General features: G+C 33.5%; 1 long non-coding RNA gene across 1 annotated transcript; it reads right to left on the bottom strand.

Moving 5' to 3' along the window:
- Positions 1–203: 203 nt before the first annotated feature.
- Positions 204–10,993, bottom strand: LOC124449573. Its single transcript, XR_006949449.1, has 3 exons — positions 10,934–10,993; positions 4,329–4,486; positions 204–311 (listed from the first exon to the last, which is right to left on the bottom strand). It is a non-coding gene; the product is annotated as an uncharacterized LOC124449573 (long non-coding RNA).
- Between the last annotated feature and the right edge of the window lie 358 nt (positions 10,994–11,351).

Raw genomic sequence — 11,351 nt, 5'->3', positions numbered from 1 at the left:
TTCTAACTTTACTCTCATAACATGATTAAAGTTGTAAAAATACGTAGTTGAGCGGGTAAAAGCATGAATTCGTCATGTCCTGCTTGTAATGGATATTTTGCTGTTTGCTCACGAGATAAAAAGACGCATCACTCTTCGCTCTTTAATTGTTTCAATGTGAGCATTTAGCTTATTAACTATATTATGATAATATATACCTGTCTTTGGTAATCCGTCTCAGCTTCATAATCCTTCATAAGATCAGAAATTCCGTCTCTTACTGTTAAACCGCGATACTTTCCGATGTCTTCATTTTCGAAATCCGATCCAAACTAAAAATATTAAGTTATTGTTTCCATATTCACTCTTACGTCTAACTCAATTAGAACGAGATATAACTCGACGCTGAAGTTATTGGGTTGACATCAGTGTTAGTTAAAAAACGTGCTAAAATATCTAGTTCAACTTCTTCATATAAACTAGTTACTGGGATTGAAACAAAGAAAAAGACTTCATGCATCATAAAAGATAAAAACAAAACCTCTTGTATGATTGAAAAAGTATTTTTGCTGACATGTTTATGTAAATCGAGCAGTATTTTGGGTCTAGCTCAAAATAGGCAGTAAATTTTTGAATCCAACATAAAGCCTTGTATGTAGATTAGTGAGACAGTTGGGAATTATTTCAGCGAATTTTATTTTTAAAATTTATTTAAAAGTAATTTTTAGTTAGTAAAAAGCCCATGACAAAAATTTTACTGTTTTCTGATGAAAGATTTTCTAAAAACAAAACAGACTTTCTTTTCATTATTACTTTTGGCATACTTTTTCTCCTGACTTCTTAAAAGTTTTGTTTTTTCTTTAAAAACGTTTAAAACTTAGAGAACTTGTAATTAGTATTCAAGTTATATATCTTTACTGTTGCTTACTTTCGTCGTCCAAGTTTAATTTGTTTTTTCTACATTTTCCTTTAACACTTGTTAATGTTAGCCGGATAAATACAATTGTGGAATGCGATAAACATGCAACGATTGACTATAAAATGTAAATGTACACATCACACAAGTTTAAATATTTCAAGATGATATAAGCATATAACATTGAAGACAATAAAAATTGTGTCATGGGATTCCAACAAAATTGTGATGAAATGGGAATTGCGATTTCAAACTTTGATAATTAATAAAACATATATAGACTATTCAAAATTCCAAAATAAGTCGCTAAAAAAAATTCTAAAGGCATTTCTTCCTAAAAGAGAGTAGCGAGCAGTTTCTGGAGTACTTTTATCTGTGAAACACGAAAATGTATGTTACCAAATCTGACATTGTCATTTTCACTTGGAAAATGACGTCATAAGACATCAAAACAAGCAGAATACATACATAATTTTGCTAATATTATATACATCAAATTTTTAAGTACTTATTGTTGTTGACCCGTATTACTTGTCTTTTGTCCAAAATTTTAACAATTTGGGTGAGAGTGACTTTGTTGTATGTAAGTGGCATCACAAAGAGATCATCGGTCCCTAAACTATTTCAAGTGAAGAAATTTGTTAATAATTACATCATTTTGAATGTTTGAGAAGAAAATTAATATTTAGGCAATATATTGCGAAAATAAATAATAGCCTGGATATTTTTCAAGAATATGCACATGTCTTTGAAGGAATTGGATGCTTAAAAGAAAACTATTATATTAAAATTGATGAATCAGTAAAACCTGTAATACATCCACCTCATTATGCCAGCAACCGTAAGAGATTTCTAAAGAAAGAGTGGGAAAGCATGGTGGAAGAAGAAATCACAAGTCCTGTTCACGGGCCAATGAACTGGATGTCAAGTTAAGTTAAAACCAAAGTTGAACAATAAGAAACTGAAGTTGAGAATGGCAAGTTCCTTACATAAAGCAATAAGGAATATAGCCAAGCCCACAGATGTATATTCTGTTATAAAATATTTTTCGAATTGCTCACGAAAATATCAACTGTTACAGAACTACTTCGCCAAATAGATACAATGAGTGTAAAACGGCAATGGGATTACAGCCGCTAACAGAACTTGAACATTTAAAGAAAGTTCTTAGGTACAAAAATCTCTCCAAAGAAGTCACGATACAATGCGATGCACGTCAATCAGGAGTTTAAGCTGCATTTGTACAGGAAGGAGAGTCTATAGCATATACGTTTAGGGCATAAACGTCCACGGAAAGAAATCATGCACAGTTATTAGCAATAATGCATTCATGCGATTTTTTGATAAATATGTGTTTATTCGTAAAATAATCTTTGAGACAGATCACAAGTATGTGGAAGAGATTCAACGAAAGCCACTGCTGGCTGCATCTAGGCGGTTACATCGAAAGATGATGCAAATACAGAGATACAACTTGGTGGTAATGTATAAGAAAGGGATAGAGCTTCATGTCGCTGATACTCTAAGCAGAGCATATTCAGAATCGCCAAGGAAAGTCAGCTACGAAGAGAAATACTTATTCTAGCTGTAGAGTACTTCAAAAGGACAGCTCATCTTTCAATCTGTCCAGAACGAAAAGAAGAAATCTAGGAAAAAAGAAGAGAGAGCACCACCATTTAAGATTAAAAGAGGATTGCCAGTACATTGAAAGAAGATATCAAAAGGTAACAAAATCAAAAGAGCAACGTGCTATCTGGAACCAGGGTTTCCTATAACTTTTGAGATGAATTATATGTATAAGCTGTTGAACTTTTCACACTAGAAACGAAAGAGTAAATCATAATGTTCAAATAGCATTCAAGTTACTTTGAATTGAACATACTTAAAAAAACTACAACATCCACAATCAATAGCAGTGGTCATAGTTTGCTAGACATGGAATTCTGGACGTAGTGGGAAGTGTTAATGGTGCGCTCGATTTTCTTCAGCAGGATTCTCACAATTATTTCAAGACTTAGATTTTACAAAACATCATCTCCAAACTACCGACAATCCAATGGAAAAGTCTAGAATTTGGTCAAAACGTCAAAGAATATCCTCAAGAACTCCCAAGCAGACAAAAAATTCCTTATTTGGCTTTATTAGCCTGGAGAAAAACTCCTACAGAGGCACCTAATTCCATTGCAGAATACGATGGACAAAAGACCGAGAGTGTTTTTCCTTACGGTAACGAAGCTTTTACAGCAAAAAATACCCCTCTGAGTAAAGGAATTGGTGCACAATAAAAGAAACAAACAAGAAAAATGTTACAACCATGGGAGTAGCTACTACTAGATCTCAACCCAGGAGATGCAGTACGTATATGACTAAACCAGATGTGCAGGACATGGATTGAAAGAGTGTGTAACCTAAAGAACGCACCCAGGTTGTTTCAAATTACTTCAGAAGCAAAATGAATGGACAGAACAAAGTGTTCTGGCGTTCACTACAGAAAGTATTAAAGTAGATAAAGAGCATATTGAGGACGAAAATGAATGACCTGAGTTCAAAAATTCAGATGAGCAACCGTCATAGCCAAGTTCTCTCACTCATGACATTTCCTCAAATATCAGTATAGAAACCATTCAAGCACGGCCAGACAACGACACAGGACCACTCGATCAGAGAAAATCCTTAGTAGGACGTACATTAAAGGCACCCGATTATTATTAATCATGATCATTTTACATGTGATGACCAATCTTTATAAGGAACTACCCTTAAGTCGAGATTCTAACACCTTCTAAGTTGTATTGTGTAAATAATTATAACATTAGCTTCGAACGTAATATATAGATTTAAAAGGAATCATTACCTAATAAATTGTGTGTTTTTCAAGCCTCTCCCACAATGTTTTGTTATGCAAGCCATGCAACGACTTAATTACTAAAGTAATGATTAGATATATATCGTTTATTTTTGCAAACAAAGTTTGCCAGTAGGCAGTTCTAAGAAAAAAGGGAGATTTTTTAAGTTTAATTTCATATCATTTTATTTTGAAAAATACAAGTAATTCACCATCAATAATGAATCACCAGACTAATGTCCTGAAACTGCCATCTAAATCGATTTTGGCATCATGGGCACTTTAATGCTTTAGTTTTAACAACTATCTTGTTATGATTATATTTAAGTAAGAAATGAGTAGCGTAGCCAGCTAAGTTTTATTCCTGGTATGTTTATTTATAAAAAATTATAATTATTGTTTTTTTAAAAACTTTTCTTTTTGCTGCAAAAAAAAACAAAATTGACGGACTGGCTACGCCGTTGTAAATTGTTTACTTTTTGATTTTTATTGCTTTTAAAAGGGATGTAATCCGTCTTTTAACCTATGCTTTCAGGATCTTTATAAAGTTATTCTGTTTTTATTGCAAGACTGGTATGTATTTTATACCTTGGTTCCTTCAACATTAAAGGAAAGCCTTGATGGAAAAGAATGCTTTGGTATGGGAACCGTGGAAGATTGTATCCAGGTAGTGAACCAATGACAAACGCACGATGTCTGTTTTGAGGAACTCCATAGTTTCCGCTTTGAAGAACACCAAATGCACACTAATAAAATTCAAATTAAACACGTGTCTATGCTCTACGCCACTTGCGCATTTATATTGTACCGTTGAGTAAACCATGATTCAAACAAGAACATTTTCTTACATGACAGGGTGTTATTTCTCGTGGCAATAAAGTCATAAAAATGATAATAAAAAAAATGATTTTAGCTACATATATTACGCTTAAGAAGACTATGATGAAATTTAACTAAAAATATTCAATTTGTCACTTTATGACATATATTTTTTCTGATCTAACATGACGCAAATGACGACCAGGTTTATCTATTTTACAACACACAAGTATTTCAAGTTTGTCGTGCTTTAAGGGCATTCGAACGCATTTTTGATGACAAATTATTCATATGTGGTCACATTGTACCGATAGTATTCGATAAAAAACGTTTCCTGAAAAATACAAAGATAAATGATTCGGAGATGAACGATGAAATACTAAGCTTGACGTCATGATTGAAAAAAGCAGATAAAAATAGAAGTTGCTTGATTTAAAGTAAAACAAAAGACGTTGTTGGATTAAAGCAAATTGTATTTATAGACCTTTAAAGCTAAAGACATTTCAATAATTTTCAATGGTCCTTATGAAACTGAGACTTGGACTTTCTGATTAAAACTTAGTTCATCGATTAATTACTACTTGTAATGTTACGGAAAGATTTAAAGCATGGTTTCGATTTTCAAGAGATAAAATGGAATTATTTTGTTTATTTGCCCACAAGAGATTTCATCAAGCTAAACATGCCCTTCATTTTGAGGATGTAGAGATTTAGCCCATTTTCAAGTTCTGTAAAACATTTTTTTCTGTGTTTTTGAATAAATGTTGGCACTGCTTTCGATTTCAAGACAACTTTATTTGAAATATTTTCTTCATATTTTTGCCAAAATCGTTTGACTCATCCGACCTACTCAATAAAGGACAAAGCTGCTTTACAGCGTCTCAGAGAGCGATAATGCAAAGAACAAAACAACAGAAAATGCATGCCGTGAACACTTAATAAAGATTACTATCTTGCTTACTTGTGTCATGAAATGTTTCCTTTACTTCGGCATAAGCATACAACTGAAGTTTGCAATATAATTTATTGATACAGTTTTAAAAAAGGATCGTGTTCAGAATTAAAGTATAGATATTATTTGTAATGGCATATACGGTTGATAAAACACGGAGAAACAAAAAAATTTACTTAATGAGCTGCGTCTTTCCGCTAATTTCGAAAACCAAAATTTGTCATGTTTTTGGCAACAGGCCACACATGTTTTTGCTACAAGCTCCGAAAACTAGGTGAAAATAGGCGAAACAATTGGAAAGCCTTAATGTAAATATGGACAATGAGTCGTGACCCCGTGTTAGAGGTTGCAACCTCTTTCAAAATAAAAAAGAAAAGAGTTTACACTGTATTGAAAATGATTCACTCATATTTTAATAGCTATTTAAACAATTCAAGACTGTAAGCAACTGAGGCAACGATTAACTGTTGTGCATCAACACATGTTAGTCAGCCCAGCAGCGCACAGCAAAGTTATTACTAGACAATGGGGAAAACAGTTGGTGTGTATACATGCGAGTAAATGGTCTGTAACAAAAGAAGTACCATTTTATGATTCATTTCAATAGAACAAGGGCAAGACATTTAAAAATTGTATCAGACAACTGTTCCAGGTAAGCAAAGCAAATACCAAGTAATGAAAGCAGAGAAACGTACGGCATAAATACTGTTACATCGATCAGGAATTCTTCTGTAAATTCACATATACTTCTAGAACAATTTACAAACACAACAGTACGTTATGTGTGATCTTTATTCTCTTCGGTAGACTGACTTCATTCTTCAAGAGATGAATAGTCCATTGAAATTCCACCATAAGAATACTCACTGACTTCATCACTGTACACATTCATATCAGCTTCAGTCAGTCCTGACAAGACTGCACTTAGTTGATTTAGTACAATCAACTTCTTATTCTCCTCCTCCAGCTTTTGTGCTTTTCTTTGCAACATTGCTTTACACTTTTTGTATCACGTGTTCAACTTCTGAAGGCATTTAATCCTCTTCTTCGATTTCGAGCAGTAGCATGATTTGCAAGAAATAAGATCATTCATAGAGGGTCATTAACATGTAAATCAAAATCATTTGCAGTCTCGCTTGTTTTTCATGTTCAGTCTTCGAAGAAAAAACACAAAATTTGAAAAGACTGTCTTTTGTGGTGAGGCACAATCTTAAAAAATTAAATATTAATAAACAAAGTTAACGATAATGTCATACTAAAATCACTATGTGCGTGCGCGCTCGTCCATAACGCGAGTGGAATAATAAATACCTGTCTTCGTTTTCTCTTTGTTGTTAACTCTTCAGTTGCTGGAACAATTCCTTCTACATCAATAGTAGAAATAGCATTGTCTTTTAATGTTGCTTTAATTTTGAGAGACTTAGCCTACGTAGGATTCACGTTATAGCATGAATCGTCAAAGTGGGCAGAACAAAAATGCAATGTAGCCGAAGCTTGAAAATTTGGTCGGTGTTTGCAGACAAAATTTCTCCACTTTCTCCGCAGTTTTGGATCTTTTTCTTTTTTAGGAAAAAATTATAATGATATTGCTTCTATATATTGTGTCTTGGTACAACTTTGTAACTTTGGACTGCCAGCAATATAACCTCTACGTCTACGAAGGTGTTTATCACTGTTAGTTATATACGCCATGTTTAGGAGTGATCACCATTGAGTTTTATAATAACTCAATTATTATATTATATTAATATATTTATTAGTATTATAATTATTATTATTAAATTAGTTATTATAGAACTCAATGGTGATCATGGTTGTGACGTCACACGAGAATGATAAAGTTCGCACAATATGTGCCGAGTGTTGCAGTTTTACAAAGCTATAAAATCTGTTAAAAATGACCAATCTTAATTCTGTTTTCGGCCAACGTGTTTTTAAAACGTATACTTTAAAGCAAGTAATAAAAAAGCGGTTGAAAAATTCGCTGCTGTACCTCTTTAATACTATCCATGTTTTTTAAGAAAGCCATGCATGTGGAGCGAAAGCCTTCGCACGATAGCCTGCAAATCCTGCTTACCCGAACATTTGCCCGCTGATTGGGCATATAAAACAACCATTGAGTTCTATAAGACCTGGAGGGAAGACGTCAACAAAATTACTATAAATTATTAGCGCGCGGCCCGTGGTCAAAAACATTGCGGATCTTGGTTGTCAAAGTCAGCGGAAAGACGCGGTCTCGTGAAATAAAAATTTTGTCGCCCAGGCTGATTTGACCACCACAATTGCGAGTATAGAATTATCAAAACTATTTATTTTCCCAACATAAACACTTTTTTAAAATTTTATTTATTAAACAATTTGCCAACTTCCGTGGTTTGCGAATGCTGAAATAGCGACAGAAAAGGAATTATTTCTTGACTCCGGTAAGTAGAACAGTATCAGTTTTACTATTTTGTTTTTAACACGATACTTGAAGAGTGTTTCTATTACTACGTTTAAATTTAAAGTTATTTTGGTCCAGTCTTGTTTGTTCTTCACTTCATCGCTCGCCAGACGTGGCAAAGCTGCCAATTTTTATCGAGTTTTGCATCCATCTTGTATCATGATCAAGGCATCAAGCTAAACTATCCTGATTTGAATTTAGTTTACCTCCCAAAAATTGTGCAGAATTTGTTCATATTTTTTTTGAAAATATGTACGGAAAGTTTACAAAAGAGTTGTGTTGAAATTGAATGCAGTGCCATGCAAAATTAATGAGCACTATGGTAGATGCCGTATAATAAAAATAACTATTGAACTGCTTGCCTGCTCAATTTGACTGACTGTATAGTGTAAAGTTGGATTTATGCAAAAGTTTTAAGGTATTACTTAGTGTTTCTGTAAACGAAGTATTTGTTATAATAATCAAGTTAATATTGTAGCGAGAGATTTGCCGAGCGGAAATCGAATTCGTGTGATAAAAATTAATGCCCAACATAAAGTTCTGATTAGAGCCATAGAAATAGACCAAAAAAAACGAATTGTAAAATTAAATTTATTGTGACGTTTCGTCTTTACTCAAGACATCTTCAGACAAATAATAAGTAGGATGTTAAGACAAGATATTATATTTACAAAAAGGTGTTAAATTACTACTAAAGGAAGCGGTGTCGAATGGATACATGATAAGGAAGTTAGGAAGTAAAATAAAGAGAAATTAAAAGAGGTTAAGTGGAATGGAGTTTCCTTGCACATTAAGTGAAGGCTTGTATTTATTGATTAGAAGGCTTTCATGAATGGAGAGCTCATAAGTATCGTTGGAAGAGGAGATTATTTTAAAGTCGTCCAAGTTGGGGGTGTGTCCAGTTGCGTTAATGTGAGCAAGAATGCTTGATGATGCAGGGTGGGAAACTTGGTTGCCTGTAAGGGGGGGTATGTGTAGATGACGTGTGGTTTGACACCAGATTTTCGGAGCACTTGGGAATATGTTGGGCATTAATTTTTAATCAAGTTAATACTTCAAAACCAAGATAAAAGAAGAGTGTTGAAGAATGTGCTGAGATTTGTGTCTACCTTGAAATTTTTGTTTAACATTAGCTTATGATTATATCATTAATATGCATGAAAAATTAAACATATTATTGTTTCCTCTCACCAAATCCATATTTGGTACGATTCCAGGTGATCCACAAATTCACATTGGATGCATTGGTTACAATGAAGTTGAATGTAGAAGCAAAAATAGATGGCAAAGAAGTTCTTTGTGTCTTATGAAGAATTAAGTAAATGGTTTGAACCCGGGAGTATCGTTACATGCTTGTAAATGTAGATCGTCCAGGTTGGTATAGTCCAGAGAAGGACTTTTTTGTTGTTGTTGACTGACGTTTCGACAACATTTGCCGTAGTCATCTTCAGAGTCAAATGTCAAGAGTCAAGAGTCATTTGACTCTGAAGATGACTACCGCTAAGGTTGTCGAAACGTCAGTCATCAACAACAAAAAACAGTCCTTCTCAGGACTATACTAACCTCGACGATCTACATTTACAAAAATGTAATATAAATGTTATTGCCCAACAGAAAACTTTCTATAAAGCCAAGGATAGAAGCTTTTATTAATAGTAATATTTAGTCTTTAACTTTAAGACATCATTAGACTGAAATGCATTATATATAGGAAGTTTAAAAACGTATATTTAATTATACGATCGGTATTTACTGAGATCCTCCATTCAAACCCACTTTAATGTCTGGGATAACATTTATATTAAGAAAAGTAGAGAAAGCCGATGGCGATTCGACGTCCATTCGACGTCGATAAAACAACGTCAATTCGATTAGCGTTTTTGATGTCGCATCAACGTCGATTCGACGTCAGTTTCGACGCTGTAAAATTTAAATATGAAGTTTCGTAGTTACTTACACCAGGGGCGTAGGAAGCATATTTAAAGTGGGTGGGTGGGAGCAGAATATTAAAGTGCGCTAGCCATCTAAAATTGGTATTTAACGTTAACACGTATTTTTTATTACTGTCAAAAATGTCTTACGATGCTAATGACTCAAATATTACATTTTTAAAAATAAATTCTATTACCACTTTCTAATTGCAAAATGAATCTCTTATTTGTTTGTGCAATATGAGTGTAATTGATTTGACTATTTGTGTATTTATTTCATCCTTTAGACTGAAGCAGTCGTTTACTAGTTGCATTTGCCTCATAGGATAGGGTGCTGCTATTTAGCTTTTTTCTATACTCCCTCTCGTAAAAAGCGTCACCTGTTCTTATTTGGCACGTTCATTTCTCATTATTGAGTACTAAAGTTTTTACCTTAAAATTACCAACTTCCTGGCACGTACGAAAAGGCTTCTTGTTCCCCATCTAGATTAATTGTTTCTTACTATGTGTTGATTTGTCGTTTCTGTTTTTTATAGTACAGCAATAACTTTATGATACAACTCATCCAACAAAATTATATTAACTTATGCCGTCGTTTTGTTAATTATACGTTAACAGTGGCATAATTTTTGCGACGAGTGCAAGTTCCCCGAATTTATTATGTTGACTTAAAAATGAAGTCAGAAGCTGCTAGTGATAAACTTAATAAGAACACTTTCCTCAAGGTAAAGCCCATCAAAAAACCTTTTCAAAACAAAAAAGGACACTACATTCAAGAAAAAGACACCTTTTTTCACAGGTTTAATCTCGGAGTGGTCTTGGTGTCTTGGGCCCCCAATGTCTACACCCCAGCTTAAGACGTTAATCACTTTGAGGGATGGAGCATATCTTCGTTGATTGAAAAGACAAAACGTTACATTTAATAACAAAATTTCATCCGTGACCTTATAAAAGTTTTACTTTGTGCAATTATACTCATCCAGTAAACACGAGGGAATTTTGTTTTTCATGTTTTGTTAGTAAACTGCTAAGAATTGTAATGACATACCTGATAACCCATTTTTAGCAAAGCTCTTAATGTTGCGATGAAGAATCTGCTATTCTTGTATGTAAGAAACGACTTCACATTTTCCATAATCAAATACTTGGGGCGATAAAAGTCACAAAAACCAAGAAAAGTAGTAATTTGAGAGCACTATAAAAGAATGCATAAATTCTTAGCATACCATATAATTTGAAACATTAAATAAAAGGCAAGTTTAAAAGGATATTTCCATAACAAGTGAAACGGGGTTAGGTTATTAACCTGGGCGATCAATATACAAACTAATAAGATTTCGATTATTTATACCAAAGAATCATTGTCAACCACAATGCAACGCACGCCTCTTGTTTGCTTATATTTGTGCTAAATATGATAATTTATTCCATCACACGATAATCTTTCACTTTGACTCTTCGTACAG

The sequence above is a fragment of the Xenia sp. Carnegie-2017 genome, unplaced genomic scaffold (assembly GCF_021976095.1).
Source record: "Xenia sp. Carnegie-2017 unplaced genomic scaffold, XeniaSp_v1 HiC_scaffold_23, whole genome shotgun sequence".
NCBI lineage: Eukaryota > Metazoa > Cnidaria > Anthozoa > Malacalcyonacea > Xeniidae > Xenia > Xenia sp. Carnegie-2017.
This window is presented reverse-complemented; position numbering and strand designations above follow the sequence as displayed.